This window comes from Odontesthes bonariensis, chromosome 1 (assembly GCF_027942865.1).
Source record: "Odontesthes bonariensis isolate fOdoBon6 chromosome 1, fOdoBon6.hap1, whole genome shotgun sequence".
Lineage (NCBI taxonomy): Eukaryota > Metazoa > Chordata > Actinopteri > Atheriniformes > Atherinopsidae > Odontesthes > Odontesthes bonariensis.
This window is the reverse complement of record NC_134506.1, coordinates 23,296,390-23,310,571: the sequence shown is the minus strand read 5'-3', so window position 1 is coordinate 23,310,571 and position 14,182 is coordinate 23,296,390. Positions and strand designations below refer to the sequence as shown.

Here is a 14,182-nt window from a genome sequence, read left to right as displayed (position 1 = left end):
AAAAATAAAGCTGAGAAAAGAGATTATTAAAAAGGATTTCAAAGCGATACCCCCTGTCAACAAGGGACGTGCTTAAGCCACGATGATGGTACATCATAGTGTGCGTGAACACGTTGCACCTACAGAGGAAAAAATATCACTACTCTAAAAAGTTGTTTTAGGAAAACATATATAAGCTGCATTTCCAGTAAAAATGCCGTCTTTATGGCAGGAATTTGCAGCTGCACTGATTTCTGCAGGACGTTCTGCTAACAAGGCCAAGTTTTGGTTTGTCATGTTCTGGGCGTTGGCGTCCTGAGACTTCCACAGATCATCCCCAAATCTCGGACAGTGTACGCACCATAATTAACTGGTAAACTATTTTGATGCACTGTGTATCTGAAGTGATTTCCGCTGTGGACACCCTCCACACCCAATCTGTTCCGTCCACCGAATAACCCGACAGTTGGTCGGCATCCTTTGCCTGCGAGGTAGTTTAAAATATAGCTTTATGATAGCTGGAAAGGCAAAGGTTCGCTCATGCAAAGACCAGCTGGTTCGCAGGCGCACGACTTGATGCGCTGCTTGAACTCAGTGGTCAGGCTGAACATAAGAGGGCGCTCCCATTGCACCTGGCTGTGCTGCCCTATCCACCCTACACACAGGGAGAGCCGGATACCAGCCCCTCGTGTGTGCTGTAGTAGTAAACAGCGCAGCCTCAACTGCTTCGTGGAATAAATTGTTATAAAAAAAAAGAAGAAAAAAAGGAATACAAAGAACATGCTAGTATAGCTTGTGTTGTTTTAGTTAGAATTTAACTTCCTCCCACATAAAGGGTAGATTTTTGAAAAATTAACATCAATGACGACAGTAAGTTTTTCAGCGCCTCGGATTCTCATAGAAAAAGAAAGAAGCGCAAAATAATAATAATAGTAATAATAATAAAGTGAATTAAAAAGGCTTGTTTGGCTGCAGTTTTCCTATCCTCCATTATCAGCCCATGTGGCCACTGAGTGGGGGACCTAACAGTCCCTGCAAGTGACATGTGTTGAAGAAATATTTTCTTGAACATCATTTAATGAAAGAAAAATAGGCTACTAATTTGATTTTCATTTTATAAAATCACAGTCAGATGTTATTGTATTGTATTGTTGTGTGTTCCACCTTGAGCTTCGACTCCACCTAATTTAAATATTTTCATATCAGTCAGATTGTTTTTCAAAGAAAGTCTGTTTACCACAGCCTGAACGCATGACTGACACCCTAGTTAATATGGCAGCCTATGAACGTCTCAAATCTGAATCCCGTGGAATATAAAGGTTGTTATCTCTTTATAAAGTTATAGGACTTTTTATATTTTCCGATAGCAGCTTTTATATGCTCTTCTCTTCTTGTTTCCCATTGTGCTTTGACTGGGATTGCGCGTGCGCGGAAACGAGCAGTACCCGCTAAATAAAATAACATGTAATTTAATCTGAATGCATTGAAGTAAATGTCTCTAAGAGTTAAGAAGTGCACGTGGTTCAAAGACAACGCCGTCACATAGCTGCGGTCAGAGCACGTCAGAGACGATTTTTGGCGCTTGGCCCTCCGTCTGAATGCAACGTTTTCTTCCTTCCAGCTCTGGTGATGGTCAAGCACTTCCATGCACCCCACATCCATGGAGCATTTTGCATTTTAAGCTGATCTCCCTTTCTTTGTCACACCCACGGGCTGTCATAGCCACAGGTTGTGTTGAATTTGCAATGCCAGTCATCGATGTATGCCTATTGAAGCTGGCACGTGGACAGTTATCCTTCCCACTGAGAGGCGCAATTGAATGCTGGTAACACAAAAGCCTCAGACCCTGTCAGTCCCCCCCTTTTCTCTTTTCACTGATGCATAGGCCCTAAAAACATCAAGGCCTCCGTCTGGCAGGTCCTCTTTTGCTTTAGCCCACACCACACTCAATATGGTCACTGATGGAGCAATGTCAATCAGGCCTTTGCATAAATTTGTCAAGTGAAGTTTGCATTGTCACAGGCTTTGGGCGACTGACTGGCTGAAAGCTGTCTCCTACAAGCCTCAAATTACACCAGACTCTTTTATTATCTCGTAGCCCCTTTAACTCCTCTCGCACGCTATTTTCAACCTATTCATTTTTACAATCTCCCCTTCCCGAGAGAGCAGACACGTAGCAAATCCTCGAGATTCCTGCAGTCTGCCTCTCGCACTACAAAAATGCGAGCTGTTCTACGGGACGATGCAGTTTTCTTGTCTTTTGATTTTGATTTTTTTTTTTGTCGGAGAGGGGCACACAGCAGATGCTGCGACGCTTAAAAACAGGTATCAGTGCCTGTCGCGGCTTGTGGAAGGCGAGCGCTGAGGAAATGCCGTGTTACAGCACACCATATATTTTACCAGCAGGGAGAGGGAGAGTAGCACCGAGGGAGGGGGAGAGAAGGAGGGAGAGTGGGATGGAAGGGGGGAGTTGGGTCCTGGCCATATAGGCTACAATGTAAGAAGTTTGATTTTCATAGGCTCTTCAAAGGAATATGTGCTATTGGATCTGTAGAAACGCCGCGTCCCATGGGGGTTTCATAACCTCCCTAACCTTTAAGTCAAAGGCCCCTGGAAAATATAAAATATATTCTATTTATTTCATCAGCCATATTCTCGACCACGACATCACGAGGGGGCTATGTGCAATCTTAAAATAAAAACACATTGGATTTCTCTGCGCTATGCATTTCTATTCACCACACGTCTGGAGAAATAAATACCAGGCAGTTTTATTAACCCAGTTATGGCTTATTTCTTAAATAGCCGCATGGTATAATGACCACTTCAAGTTCTGTTCAATACTCAGGAAATGTTTGTATTCCAGCATATATGGCATTTAACTATTAACCCTGCATCGGAATTCACCACGTAGACGCAGTCTAACAAATCCGTATTGTTTCAATCAGCATGGCACGTTATGTGATCAGTGAAAGCTGCTGCTTGTATTCACCGGACCAGCAGTCTATATGGGGCTGTTTGCACAGAAAGTGTGCGTACTGAGGGTACGGGATTGTCCATTTCCTCGGGAGAATCAGCAATAAAATTATCATAACAAAGAGCACTGAGAGACTCAAAGGTTGATTTTTGTAATACAGTCTTTTCTCTCGGAAGAAAATGATGAAACACCAGTTAGAAAGGGCGAAAAGTGCACTATGTAAAGATGACCAAAAAAACAAAAACAAACGCGCAACATCTGCAAATATCTGTTGGTAGGCTATATAAAGACGAGGCATTTAGAAATTACTAATCACGAAGCAACTGAGAAAAAAATGCCACATTGACCATCTGGCCATATGTAGGCTATAATAACTATCATATAGCGTTTTTTCTCCCCCCCTTTTTTTTTTTTTTTAAATAAAAGCAAGAGCTGGGGAAAACACGCCTTGATACAACTGTGTCAAACATTTATAGTGCTGTTATTATTTCAGTGAACCTACAAGTATTGACAACGTGTTCCCACCAGTTTGGTAATAGATGTCACGATAGCCTGCTTGTTCATCACCCCTCAGTGTTACACCTACACTCACAAGTCTTTCACTGGTGTGCTTGGTAAGAACAAACTTATTCATATTTTCTAAATACCTGTGTAGCTATAGGAATATTATTACAGACGTAGATTTGAATAAAACCTCATGCTGAGAGATGCTGACCTCGCTTTGCAAATTGAAGTAAAACAGAGCAACTCTCTGGGAGTTTCCCCAAATTCACTGGAAAAATATGTAAACCTGAGAGCTGTGTCTTCCTTCACTTCTGTGAAACAATTCCTTTCTTTCACGTTAGGTGTTACAGAGCAACATGCCGGATTGAATTCAAACTGATATTCAGTTCTGACAGTAACTGTGAAACTGACACGTTTATCCATATTTGTGATATTTTATCAAGCTGAATTTCACTATTTTCAATGTAATGAAGAGTTTGGATTTTCACATTTTATTCAGAATGGAACAAGGAGTGCACGCCATGTGTAAAGAATTAAGGGGACACCTATTGCTTTACAGTCCTCTTAAGTTGTGTTAGACTTTCACCTTCCCTCACCTGTCATCGTTAGATTTACATTTTTAAAGAATCTGAACATAGAAATATTCGGGAATTTCTTGTGACGCACAGGTCGAACAACGTTGAAGTATAACAAAGTTAAAACGCTGAAGCCACGCATCGGGGCTATTTTATGTCAACTTTTGGATCTGGGCAAGTGGCATTACTCTTAATGCTGAAAGTACATATATTTACCGGAACAAATACAGGTAAGTTTGATAATATGCAGGTGCCACTGTACTTACGACAAGCTCTGGACTTTGCAGATTACAACAGTATCCTGCACCGTAGCAGCTCATATGCTGCTGGTGTACTGTGCAATTTTGCGTGCAGAAATCCTTCTAAAAGTGCATTGAATTTCGGGGATTGTTTGCTTTATTGGCTTTTTTATATATATAAAACACACACACACACACACACACACACACACACACAGTCGCTCGCATGGTTGCAGTCCAGACTGCCGAGAAGTAGCACTTATTTTTTCCTTTCTTTTTTTTCTTTCTCACTTTCAGCCATTTCATCCGCCCGCCGAAACTCGGTTATGATTTTCAATAAGTTGTTAAAAACGTGGACCGTAAACTCGTCAGAAAACGCAGCCCGGTGTGTGGCTTCGACGCGAGGAAAACATCAGACAGAAACTGGAAAAGAGCGAGTCGAATAAAGCGTGATCGCTTGTGTGCTTTCAGGGGCTACGGAATTTGCATACGTTTTAATTTTTTTTTCAAAAAAAGCACAAAAAACCGGGACGAAAAAAGGTTTTAGAAAGTGAAAAAAAAAGAGCGGAGGCAAAGCTTCGGCTGTACCGTCGGGCTTTGCCTGCTGCGGCTGCCTGCTCCGGTATTAACTTTCACAGTCTTCCGTCTAATCAAACTCTTACTTTCCGCTGTTCTTAATTCCATATTTTCAATTCCTGATCATTACTTTCCTCTTTTTTCTACTTGTATCTATCTATCTATCCATCCATTCCTCCCTCCCTCCTCTTTCTCCCTCCCTCCCTCCCTCTCTCTCCCGAGCTCTCTCCTTTGCTGAATCTTATTGATCCAGAAGGCGGCTAATTAGCCCTTCCCTTCGTGCCTGTGTAATGAAGCACATGCGCACTGAATTAATCACAGCCATTTTTTGCAGGAAACTAATTAGCAGGAATAAAGATCCAAAGAGTTTTTTCTTTTCAATCATCAGATCTCACTTTCACCTCTTCCTCGCTCCCTCTAACACAAGACTCATCGCCTGCTTTGCATCCAAATTATTTTTATATTGCCTTTAACAACTAATAGTACCTACTTCGGTTTTTTACACTCCGCAACAACAATGATCTTTCTTTTGCCACCCTAAGCGCAAACTGACCAAAAGGAGACTGCCTTGATGGGATCTTTAGCTAAATCATCTCAATACTGGATTAAAAAGCGAGGATCACAAAGCGGCAGCGAGAAATTGTAAGTTTCAACTTTGCGTTTGTCTCTTTTCCTCTCTGTTTCCACGATCCTATTCTTTTCGCTGTGTGACTTATCTGAATCTCCTCTATCTGTTCGTGCTTTACGTGTAGCGGAGCTGGCTTTTCTCACCCCGCGAGAGATGACCGGCGATCACAAGTTCATTTCATGCAAGATAGTTTGGTTTTATTCTCGATTTTTATTCATATCGTTACCTGTGTTTACATGAGCGTTCGTCCTCTCCTCTCCTCATGAATGGAAGATAAGAAACGGGCAAGACAGCGATCCACTCCAAGCAGTTGAACGTGGAAAAGCACGGTTTTAAAACAGATATGTGCTTGTCGGTGGGATCGGGGAAAGGTATAGAGGGCTTGTGGATGTCGAGAAACGTGTTTTGAGGCACAAATGCAACAAGAAAAAGGGCTGTGTTGAGCGGACGACGGGTAGCGGCAGCTCCACATGAGCGCAGCCCAGAAAAAGAGCTCCAAGTCCAGCCTATGGGTCCGTGTGCGTCCGGGAAAAGGGGGACATCTCTCGCTTTCTATTTTTTTTTTTTGACAGATTTGACACTTGCCACATCCAAAGGGCTTCAGCACCGTCGTATGCTTCTAAAATCCTCTTCTGGATAGGGACATTTTTGTTGTTCTCCGACACGTCTCTGTCTGAAACGTGCGATCCCTCCGCCCTGTCTTAGTTCCTCCAGCTACACTTTCCCTCTTTCCCCCCACTTTGTCCATGTTTTCTTTTTTATTTTTCATAGCTCTTTGCCTCTTTCGAGCGTTGTTTTTGAGTCGATTCTCGCTCATTCACTGACGAAGTCACATGCAAATCGATCGACAAGTGTGTGTGTGTATGCGTGCGTGCGTGCGTGCTTGAGGGGGTAAGTGTTTGCGAGCGTGTGTGTTGAGGGAAAAAACGGAGCCCCGGTTCTCCTTCGTGTCAGAAGCGGATCGGCAGGACCTTGCAGACGGACAGCCTGAGAATGTGAGCTGCGTAACAGAGATCAGACATGTGGTTTAGGGAAGACAGGGAGGCTGGATCTCTTGCCTCGAACTACTTGGCTACCGTATCAGACTTTCAAGAGAACAGTTTTTTGCCCGGAGAAATGCTGACCGGAAAGAAAACAAAACACTGTCCTAAAAGTCTGACCCTAAGCTGATATAATCATTCCAAAGTTACGACTGGAAACTTTAAGTATGGTCTGCGGGTCACTACGTGCAGTGAGTCGACCATGAACATTTAGGATTTTTATTCCTCTTTAAAGTCGAACTACGCAAGAAATCATTCACAGACGCAATTTTGGAATAGTTTGCGCTAAAATGCAAAAGGGTTCGTAGTGAGGGAGCCAGTCTGAACTGAAAGGGCCCCTTTTAAAAAAAAAAAAAAAAAAGAGAAAAAAATCCGTTATTACTCCCTGTGACACCACGAGCACTAATCTCAACAAAAATGTCAGAAAAAGAAGTAAACGCAGCTGGTACCTCGGCGTTTAGATGTATTTCAGATCTCCACAGATTTGATCAAAAATGGTGTTTTCGGATGGGCTGGATCTCAGCACAGTCGGGGGGGGGGGACAGAAAAGCGGCTAGAATTTTGAGTCGGATATTGTGTTGGATCATTTTTTTTTTTGCGACATAGACGGGAAAAGAAAGAGGAAAAAAGGCTTTGCGAGCGAGCAGAGGCAGTGATAGGATATGTGCACCGTTGGGGGAAAACAGAGAGGGGGGTGAGAGGCTGTGAGGGTGTGGGTTGGGTGGGAGGGGGGGTGGGGGGGGGGGGGTCAGACAGCAAGAAACAGGGGGAACAAGGGTCATGGAGTGAGTGCAGAGATAAAAAAGAAAGAGAGGAAACCCCCTCGCAAACAGCCGAGGGATAATGGGGAGAGAGTGGGTCTGGCTGCATGGGAGAAAAGGGTGAAGGCAGTTGTTGGTTTGTTTTGGGAGCTACACAAAGCTCCTACGCTGTCAGCATCTGCAGGATTAATATTATGGCTTTATTTAAAGACGGGAGACACAAATATAGACCGGTAACGGCTTTTGATGAAATTAAACATTTAGACTGCCAAGCAGGGAGAGAACCCCCTCCAAAAGGGGGGAGGGTGGGGAGGGAGTGCAGAGAGGTCAGATAGCCATGGGCCATTGAGGGAGAGGTCAGGTAAACAGATCCCTACTTTTCTTACTGGAGAGGAGCAGACACAGAGAGATCAGCGGTTTGAGAGGAGGGAGAAACTGGCACTGAAATCTTTAAAATGATTTTATACTTCGGATTTAATCACTGATCATTTATAGTTATTTTTTTTCTTCCTATTTTGTTTAATTTTGTGCTGTCGTTTTTATTCCAAAGCTTTAAAAGTAACTCAGAAGTAACTGAAGTGTGTTCACATTCCAGTGATTAGAAACTTATAGATGTTCTGTAGGACAGGTTGGCTGCTGTGCCGAAACACCAGTGAGCTCCCTTCCTCCCCTGTCTGACAGCAACACTCCTCTTCTTCTCCTCCTCCTCCTTGTCCTCCTCCCTCTCCTCTTCTGTTACAAAACAAAGACAGCAGAAATGTTCTCTGTCATCTCACCTGTCTGGTTTTCTTGTCTTGCCTCATTGTCATATTTATGTTTAATTATAACAGTCCCAGGAAAAGGTATATGAGTGTCACTGGCTTTATTTCTACGAATTCCATTTCAAAATATTGTCAGGTGTTGTGTTTAGTGTCGCTCGCTGCACTATCTCCAGCTCATCTCTGACTCATTCCATCCTACTGAAAGGCTACCAAGGTGATGTTTTTTTTTTCCTCTACCACAGACAGCATTTTTGGAGATTAGTTTAAAATAGGCAATTTTCAGTTTCATATGGTCACTTTTTTAAAATTGTCATACAAAGACTAGATTTTCCTTATTTTTTTTTTTTCAGATTGTTTATGCACGACATTTCTAAATTTCCGTGAATAAGAAACATTTGGGTGCAGGCAGGTTATTTAGTAGCTTGAGTAAAAAAGGTAAATTGTGTTGACAAAAAAAAAATGAATGAAAGCATCCCCAGCATGTCTTTTTTTTTTTTTTAAACAATTTTTTTTTTTTTATCACAATTTCTTTGATTATTTGGACTCGATTGGGCTTGTGTTTATGACCCTAAACAGCTGTTTTCAGACATCACCCACATGGTTATTGAAAATCGACAAAATTGTAAACGTTTTATATGATTATGTTGGGCATGTAACACAATTCTTTGTGTGAAGAGAGTGATTCGAAGTGCTTTGTTTGTGACTGCAGTGCTGTGAATTTAGTGACACATCTGTGGTAGAATTGTGCATGCTGGAAGTGCTGTGGCTGCGTTGCCCTTGTGATTGTTATTTATGACACAAAGGCAATATTTGGTCTTGTAATACTGTTATATGTTTGCTGTTTTTACTGCGGTTATGTGCAGTTGCCATTGATCCTGGACGGTAACGAGAGTGCCTGTCCACTGTTTTCACTTCATCCTCATCTGTCACAACATTTGATGACAGGTACGTTTAGAGAAATTCAGATGCCATTCGACTGTATGAGTGGGAATAGCGTGTCCAGTCTGGGAAGCGAGATAAAGGGAGTCGCAGTCGTCACGGTTAGGCTTGTTTTATGGTTTGGGGGGCAACGCAGAGAAAAAGGAGACAGCGCCTCTGGCTGTCATAACCCCTTCTCCTCCTCTCGCTGTGCCTCTCCTTCTTTCTGTCTCATTCTCTGCGTCTACGCATATCTCTCCTCTTAACTCCCACCTCTCCATGCTTGGGCACTGGCATAGCGGGGGAGCTCGCTGCCATGTCCTCGGTCGGAGGGAGCCCTCTTTGGGTGAACAATTGACTAGGACCACATGTGCGAGACTCAGCACAGGTTCAGTGGCGTGCTAGACAAAAAGTACGCATTTATGCACACAGAGAACATGCATCCGCCTCTTCATGCTCTTAAGAGTAAAATGTAGAGGGCTTTTTGGAAAATCACAAACGATAAAGTCATTTTTCAAATCATGAATATTTTTTTGTTTCTTTATTTTTATTTTCTGTATTTGTGAATTACCACTGCTCATTCTGAACCAATTCCTTTTTCTGTGCATATGAGAGGGAACGCATTATAAATAGGTCTACCATTGTGTCGATGTGTATTCTGTGAAATCAGGATTTAATACTAAGAAGTTTGTCTCTGCGGTTAGTTGTATGGACGTTTAGACGAGTGCAGTCGTCAGGCGGCTTTGAATCTGATGTTTGCTCCTCAATATGATTCTACAGCGAAGCCTAATTCTTCCAGTTGTCCCACAGCAGAGGCCAGTACTCGTGTCATGCTATCACAGATGAGCAGGCCGGTGTAAAGGCAGGTGGGGGAGCAGGGGAGTCCTGGTTCAACTCACAAGAAAGTAGGAAGGGAGGGTGGAAGCGATGTGGTGCCCTGGTGTGTGTGTGTGTGTGTATGTAGGTATGCTTACTCTGTGCATGAATCCTGTACCTGAGTGTCTAAAAGGGCTCCTCTTTATCCACAGAGAGCACCCCCTTTTTTTGAAATTCCCTTCCCTGTCTTCTTTTGATTTTGCTTCTTTTTCCTCCTCACTGTCATCCTTTAATCTTTTTGAAGTGAAGTTGGCGGGGTATTTTGCGGTTTGCTCTTTCACAATATGTTATCGTGTTAACAATCTTGGTTAAATCATTGTGGTAGACGAGATTTATGACTACGAGAGATGCGCATGTGTCGCTGCATGTGTGTGCGCGCAGAAGCATTCAGATTACCGGCACAATCAAATTTCTTTTTAATGTGTCACGTCAAGGTCTTGGCATTATGCAGTTTGAACTGTTCCCAAAAAAACAAGTCGCACAGATAGTAGAAAGATCAGGAGGGTTGGGAAGGGGGGGTCCTTTCTCTTCAGTAATTTGTTTGAAAGGAAAAAGATGGGTTCTGTTTTGATTTTCTCTCCATCAGTGATGGATATTGTCAAGTTGTTATAGAATTGAGCTCCATAACGTGTGAGACTTAGTTACACAAATTTGTATCTGATTTTCCAACGATGAATTAAAGTTGTTGTTGTGGAAAAAGGTTATAATGTGCTTCTGCATCCTTGACTACAATCTCTATGTTGCTTTTGGAATAAATTTACAATATCACTTCTGCAGCAAACAAGGCTGTTTGTTAGATAACAGTGTTACAACAGTGATAAACGCTGTTTTATTTCTGGGTTGTTTCAAATGTGAGTAAGAAGACCTGTGTGATGTATGCTTGTCCAGGACTGACAGTATTGTAAAAGTGCGTCTGTATGTGTGCGTTTGGGGGGGGGGGGGGGGGGGGGGCTATGACTGACTTGATCCTATTTGAGGCAGCAGGAGAGTCAGTTAGCTCTTGTTTTCGGGGATGGTTGAAACCACGGTTTTGTGTCTCTATAAGCTACATATGCCCCTACATGCGGGCAAGGCGGGGATGACAGGGAGCACTTCAAGTGCTGCAAAATTGAACTGAGCTGCACCCCAGCCCCCCCGTACTCCTCATAAGCCCACCCTTCTCTTGGACCCTGGAGGCCAGCATTCCACCCTCCGCTCTGGCGCTTATCATCACAAAGGACAGAATGCATAAAACATGGAGGACGCTTAGACAGAGGCAGCCCAGGTCGCCTTTTTCTCCCTACGCTGAGCCCTGGAACAATACATGGGCCCCTCTGGCCTGTGACTCTGACGACACACACGCCGTCTTTTTTGTCCTCCCCTATTTCTTTGTCATGCTCTTCCTCTTCCTCTATGTTACTGTGCTCTGTGGAGTGATAACTGCCCTCGCATTGTTTATCTGTGTCTGTGAAATCTACATTGTGTAACCAAAATGTAAGTGTGTGCGTGTGTGTGTGTGTGTGTGTGTGTGTATGCAAGTGGGTGTTTTAGGGAGTGAGAGTGACAGGTTTAACATATTGACAGTGCATCAGCTGCACAGCTCCTGCTTTCATATTCCATATTATCTATGGCATTGTGTATTTTGAAAATGCAATTTCATACCATTAACATTTAAAACACGGCGTGCCTGCTCAGTTACACCGAGGCTAAAAATAAACAATTTTGTTCCTACAAAGAAATTTGATTTTGTTCAAAAGAAGACGTGCCTTAATGCAGTCATATGATTTGTGTTTCAAAGCATTAGTATGATATTTTTGTCTCTAATTTACAGCTGGGTCACCCAGTGACGCAACATCATGGCTTGCATTAGTGCAATTCTGTGTGCGTGTGTGTGCGCGCGCATGTGTACAGTCAGTCTGTCAGTTTCTATCTGTTGGTCAGTAGGTCGGTACTTGTTTGAAAGAGTAATACAAAGCTTTGCGAATGTGGTATTAATATTGTGTTTGCTGCATTAATCAGACTCCTCCACTACTCGATAAATTTGCCTCCAAAGAGGCAGATATCTAGATGCTTGGTTGTTTGTTTTTCTTAAGGTGTGGGAGGAGGTTTTATAGAATAATTTTTTTTTGTTGTTGCCTCCATTGATCTTTAATTTCTGTTTTGAAATCGTAGCTACAGGCTAGCTTGATTTTTACATTTAGGCCTGTCTAATTTTGATCCGCTTTCTTTGTAAGCACTCGGCCCAATCATTTCTTTGGTTGTGACAAACGGTAGACCCGTGTGCTTGAGATAGGTTTAGTCAGTCTCTATCTATATGTGTGTCTGATAGCCAGCCTGCAGGAATGCACTGCTGGAATGCTCTGGACCCCAGCAGGTCTATGGCACTTCCTCTCTGTGTATCTCACAGCTTATCCTCCTCAGGATTATACAGAAAAGAAAAGAGCGATGGCAGGAGCACCCTTTCCCTCTCACACCCTCTTTCCCATTTTTACACACGGACACACAAATCTTAACAAAAAAGAGTAATTCACTTGCAAATGCGTAGTAGCCTGTCCGTGTTCCCAGTTGAGGAGAGAGAAGAGCAGAGGGAGGGGCAGAGATGGAAAGACGTAGAGAGAAAGCTGCAGTATGTTTCAGTGTGAGGCAGGGCTGAGGTGAGGCAACCGACTGTTTCTTCCTGATCAGAGAAAAAGAGACTCTGACTCCATCCGACCCCTGATTCTTTTGGGGGTTGTGTAAACATAGTTTTCGCTGTGTAAAATTAACAAATGGTGCGCGTGTCCATTCTGAACCGTCTTCATGATGTAGGTTTATGTTGTAAGTTGGGACTGTCACTCTCCTCGCTTCTCCTGAGGTGGCCTGATGCTTTTCGCTCGCTGCCCCAGGCGACTGATCCGCCAGTAGTGAAGGGGTTAAGAAGCAAGGATAGCCCTCTTTTGTCTCTGTGGCCCTCTTTGCCATTGTTGTGGTGGAATTGAGCTCGGTGCACCTCACTTGACCACAGCAAAGCAATAAAATGGCCTCTAAGTGCTGTAGTTTTCTGATGTGAGCTCTCTTTCAGCTTCTGTCGCTATATTTTCCTTTTTTTCCCCCTTTGTGTCAGCATGCAACATGCAGTGTACTGTGTTCCCACATATACTGTACATTTTTATTTGTTGTAGCAACTCATGCTAGTCTTTGTGAGAACGAGCTCACGTACAAATTCTTTTTATGGGAAATCACGAGCTCCGGACAAGTATTTAGCAGCAGCTCTTTAAGAAATCAGAGAGAAAGTGTTGACTTCTAAAAAAAGCACATGCAAAAATGCACGCATTTTCTATTTTTATGTAAAAACAAATGTATAATCTATTGAAATGGTGAGATGTTGGAGCTTTGCATTCAGCAGAATGGTAATAGAATTCTGTGTTTAATTTATTTGTTTATTTTCTAAAATCAGTAAATGTCTGTGCTGATCTTACTGAAACCACCACCGGACTGGTGTTTTAAAATCAGATGAGGAAGAACTGCTGTTATAGCTGCCCGATGAATGATAGCCTGCAGAATTTGACCCCTCAGCTCGTAAGCTACTCACGACTCTGTTTTTTTTTTTGTTACATTTTTCCACTACATTACCAGGAACAATGATACAAGGAGTCTGCACAATAATTCTGTTTTTCAATTTGAGAACGTACTGTTATAAGGCATAGTGTTGGTGTTATTGTGTTTGATTGCACAGATGATTGTTTATAGCAGAGTCCCACCGCTGCAGACATTGTAATTAAAAAGAAGATATACTGCATGTGCGTATGTCGCCATCCCACCCCATCCTATCTCGTCAAATAAGCATCTAGCTATTGCAGTGAGCATGTCGGTGGATTTATGAAAGATTTCTGATTGGCTGAATTATAATTGGCACTGTCCTGAGAGTAAACCATTTATGCCAGGTGTCATACAGACCGCAATAAATGCTGCACAAAACTGCAGTTAAAGCAACATTTCTTCAAAGTCACATTATTACACCTTCATATTATTCTGAGGAGTGTCTGTCCTATGTGCCTTTGCCTCTCACTTCTCCTATCCCTCGCGACACACATGTGGTTTTTAGTCCGGGTCTCACCGTACCAAAAATAAATGCTGTTTCTCATTTTCCCCGTGTTAAATGAACAAACATGAGGACTTCGGTGCCTCATAATAAATTGATTAGAGAGAGGCAGACACCCACACAGAAACACCGAAAACTGGAGTCGTGTGTGTGTGTGTGTGTGTGTGTGTGTGTGTGTGTTGCCTGAGGAGGATGAGACATACTGTTCCTCTCCTTACCACAAATACAGTGAATAAAAATTTAATACATATTTATCCAATTAAATGGCACTTCTTGCCTTTTAGTCCT

General features: G+C 42.8%; 1 protein-coding gene across 3 annotated transcripts in view; it reads left to right on the top strand.

The window, feature by feature from the left end:
• Positions 1-14,182, top strand: part of zfhx3b (zinc finger homeobox 3b) — a 208,470-nt gene that overhangs the window by 72,927 nt on the left and 121,361 nt on the right. For 2 of the 3 annotated variants that reach the window (XM_075460840.1, XM_075460819.1), the window contains exon 1: positions 5,104-5,492. The exons of the other annotated variant lie outside the window; for it this stretch is intronic. The gene's annotated coding sequence lies outside the window, so the exon portion shown is untranslated. Of the gene's footprint in view, positions 1-5,103; positions 5,493-14,182 lie in introns of those variants that run through there. 3 annotated transcript variants of the gene reach the window in all.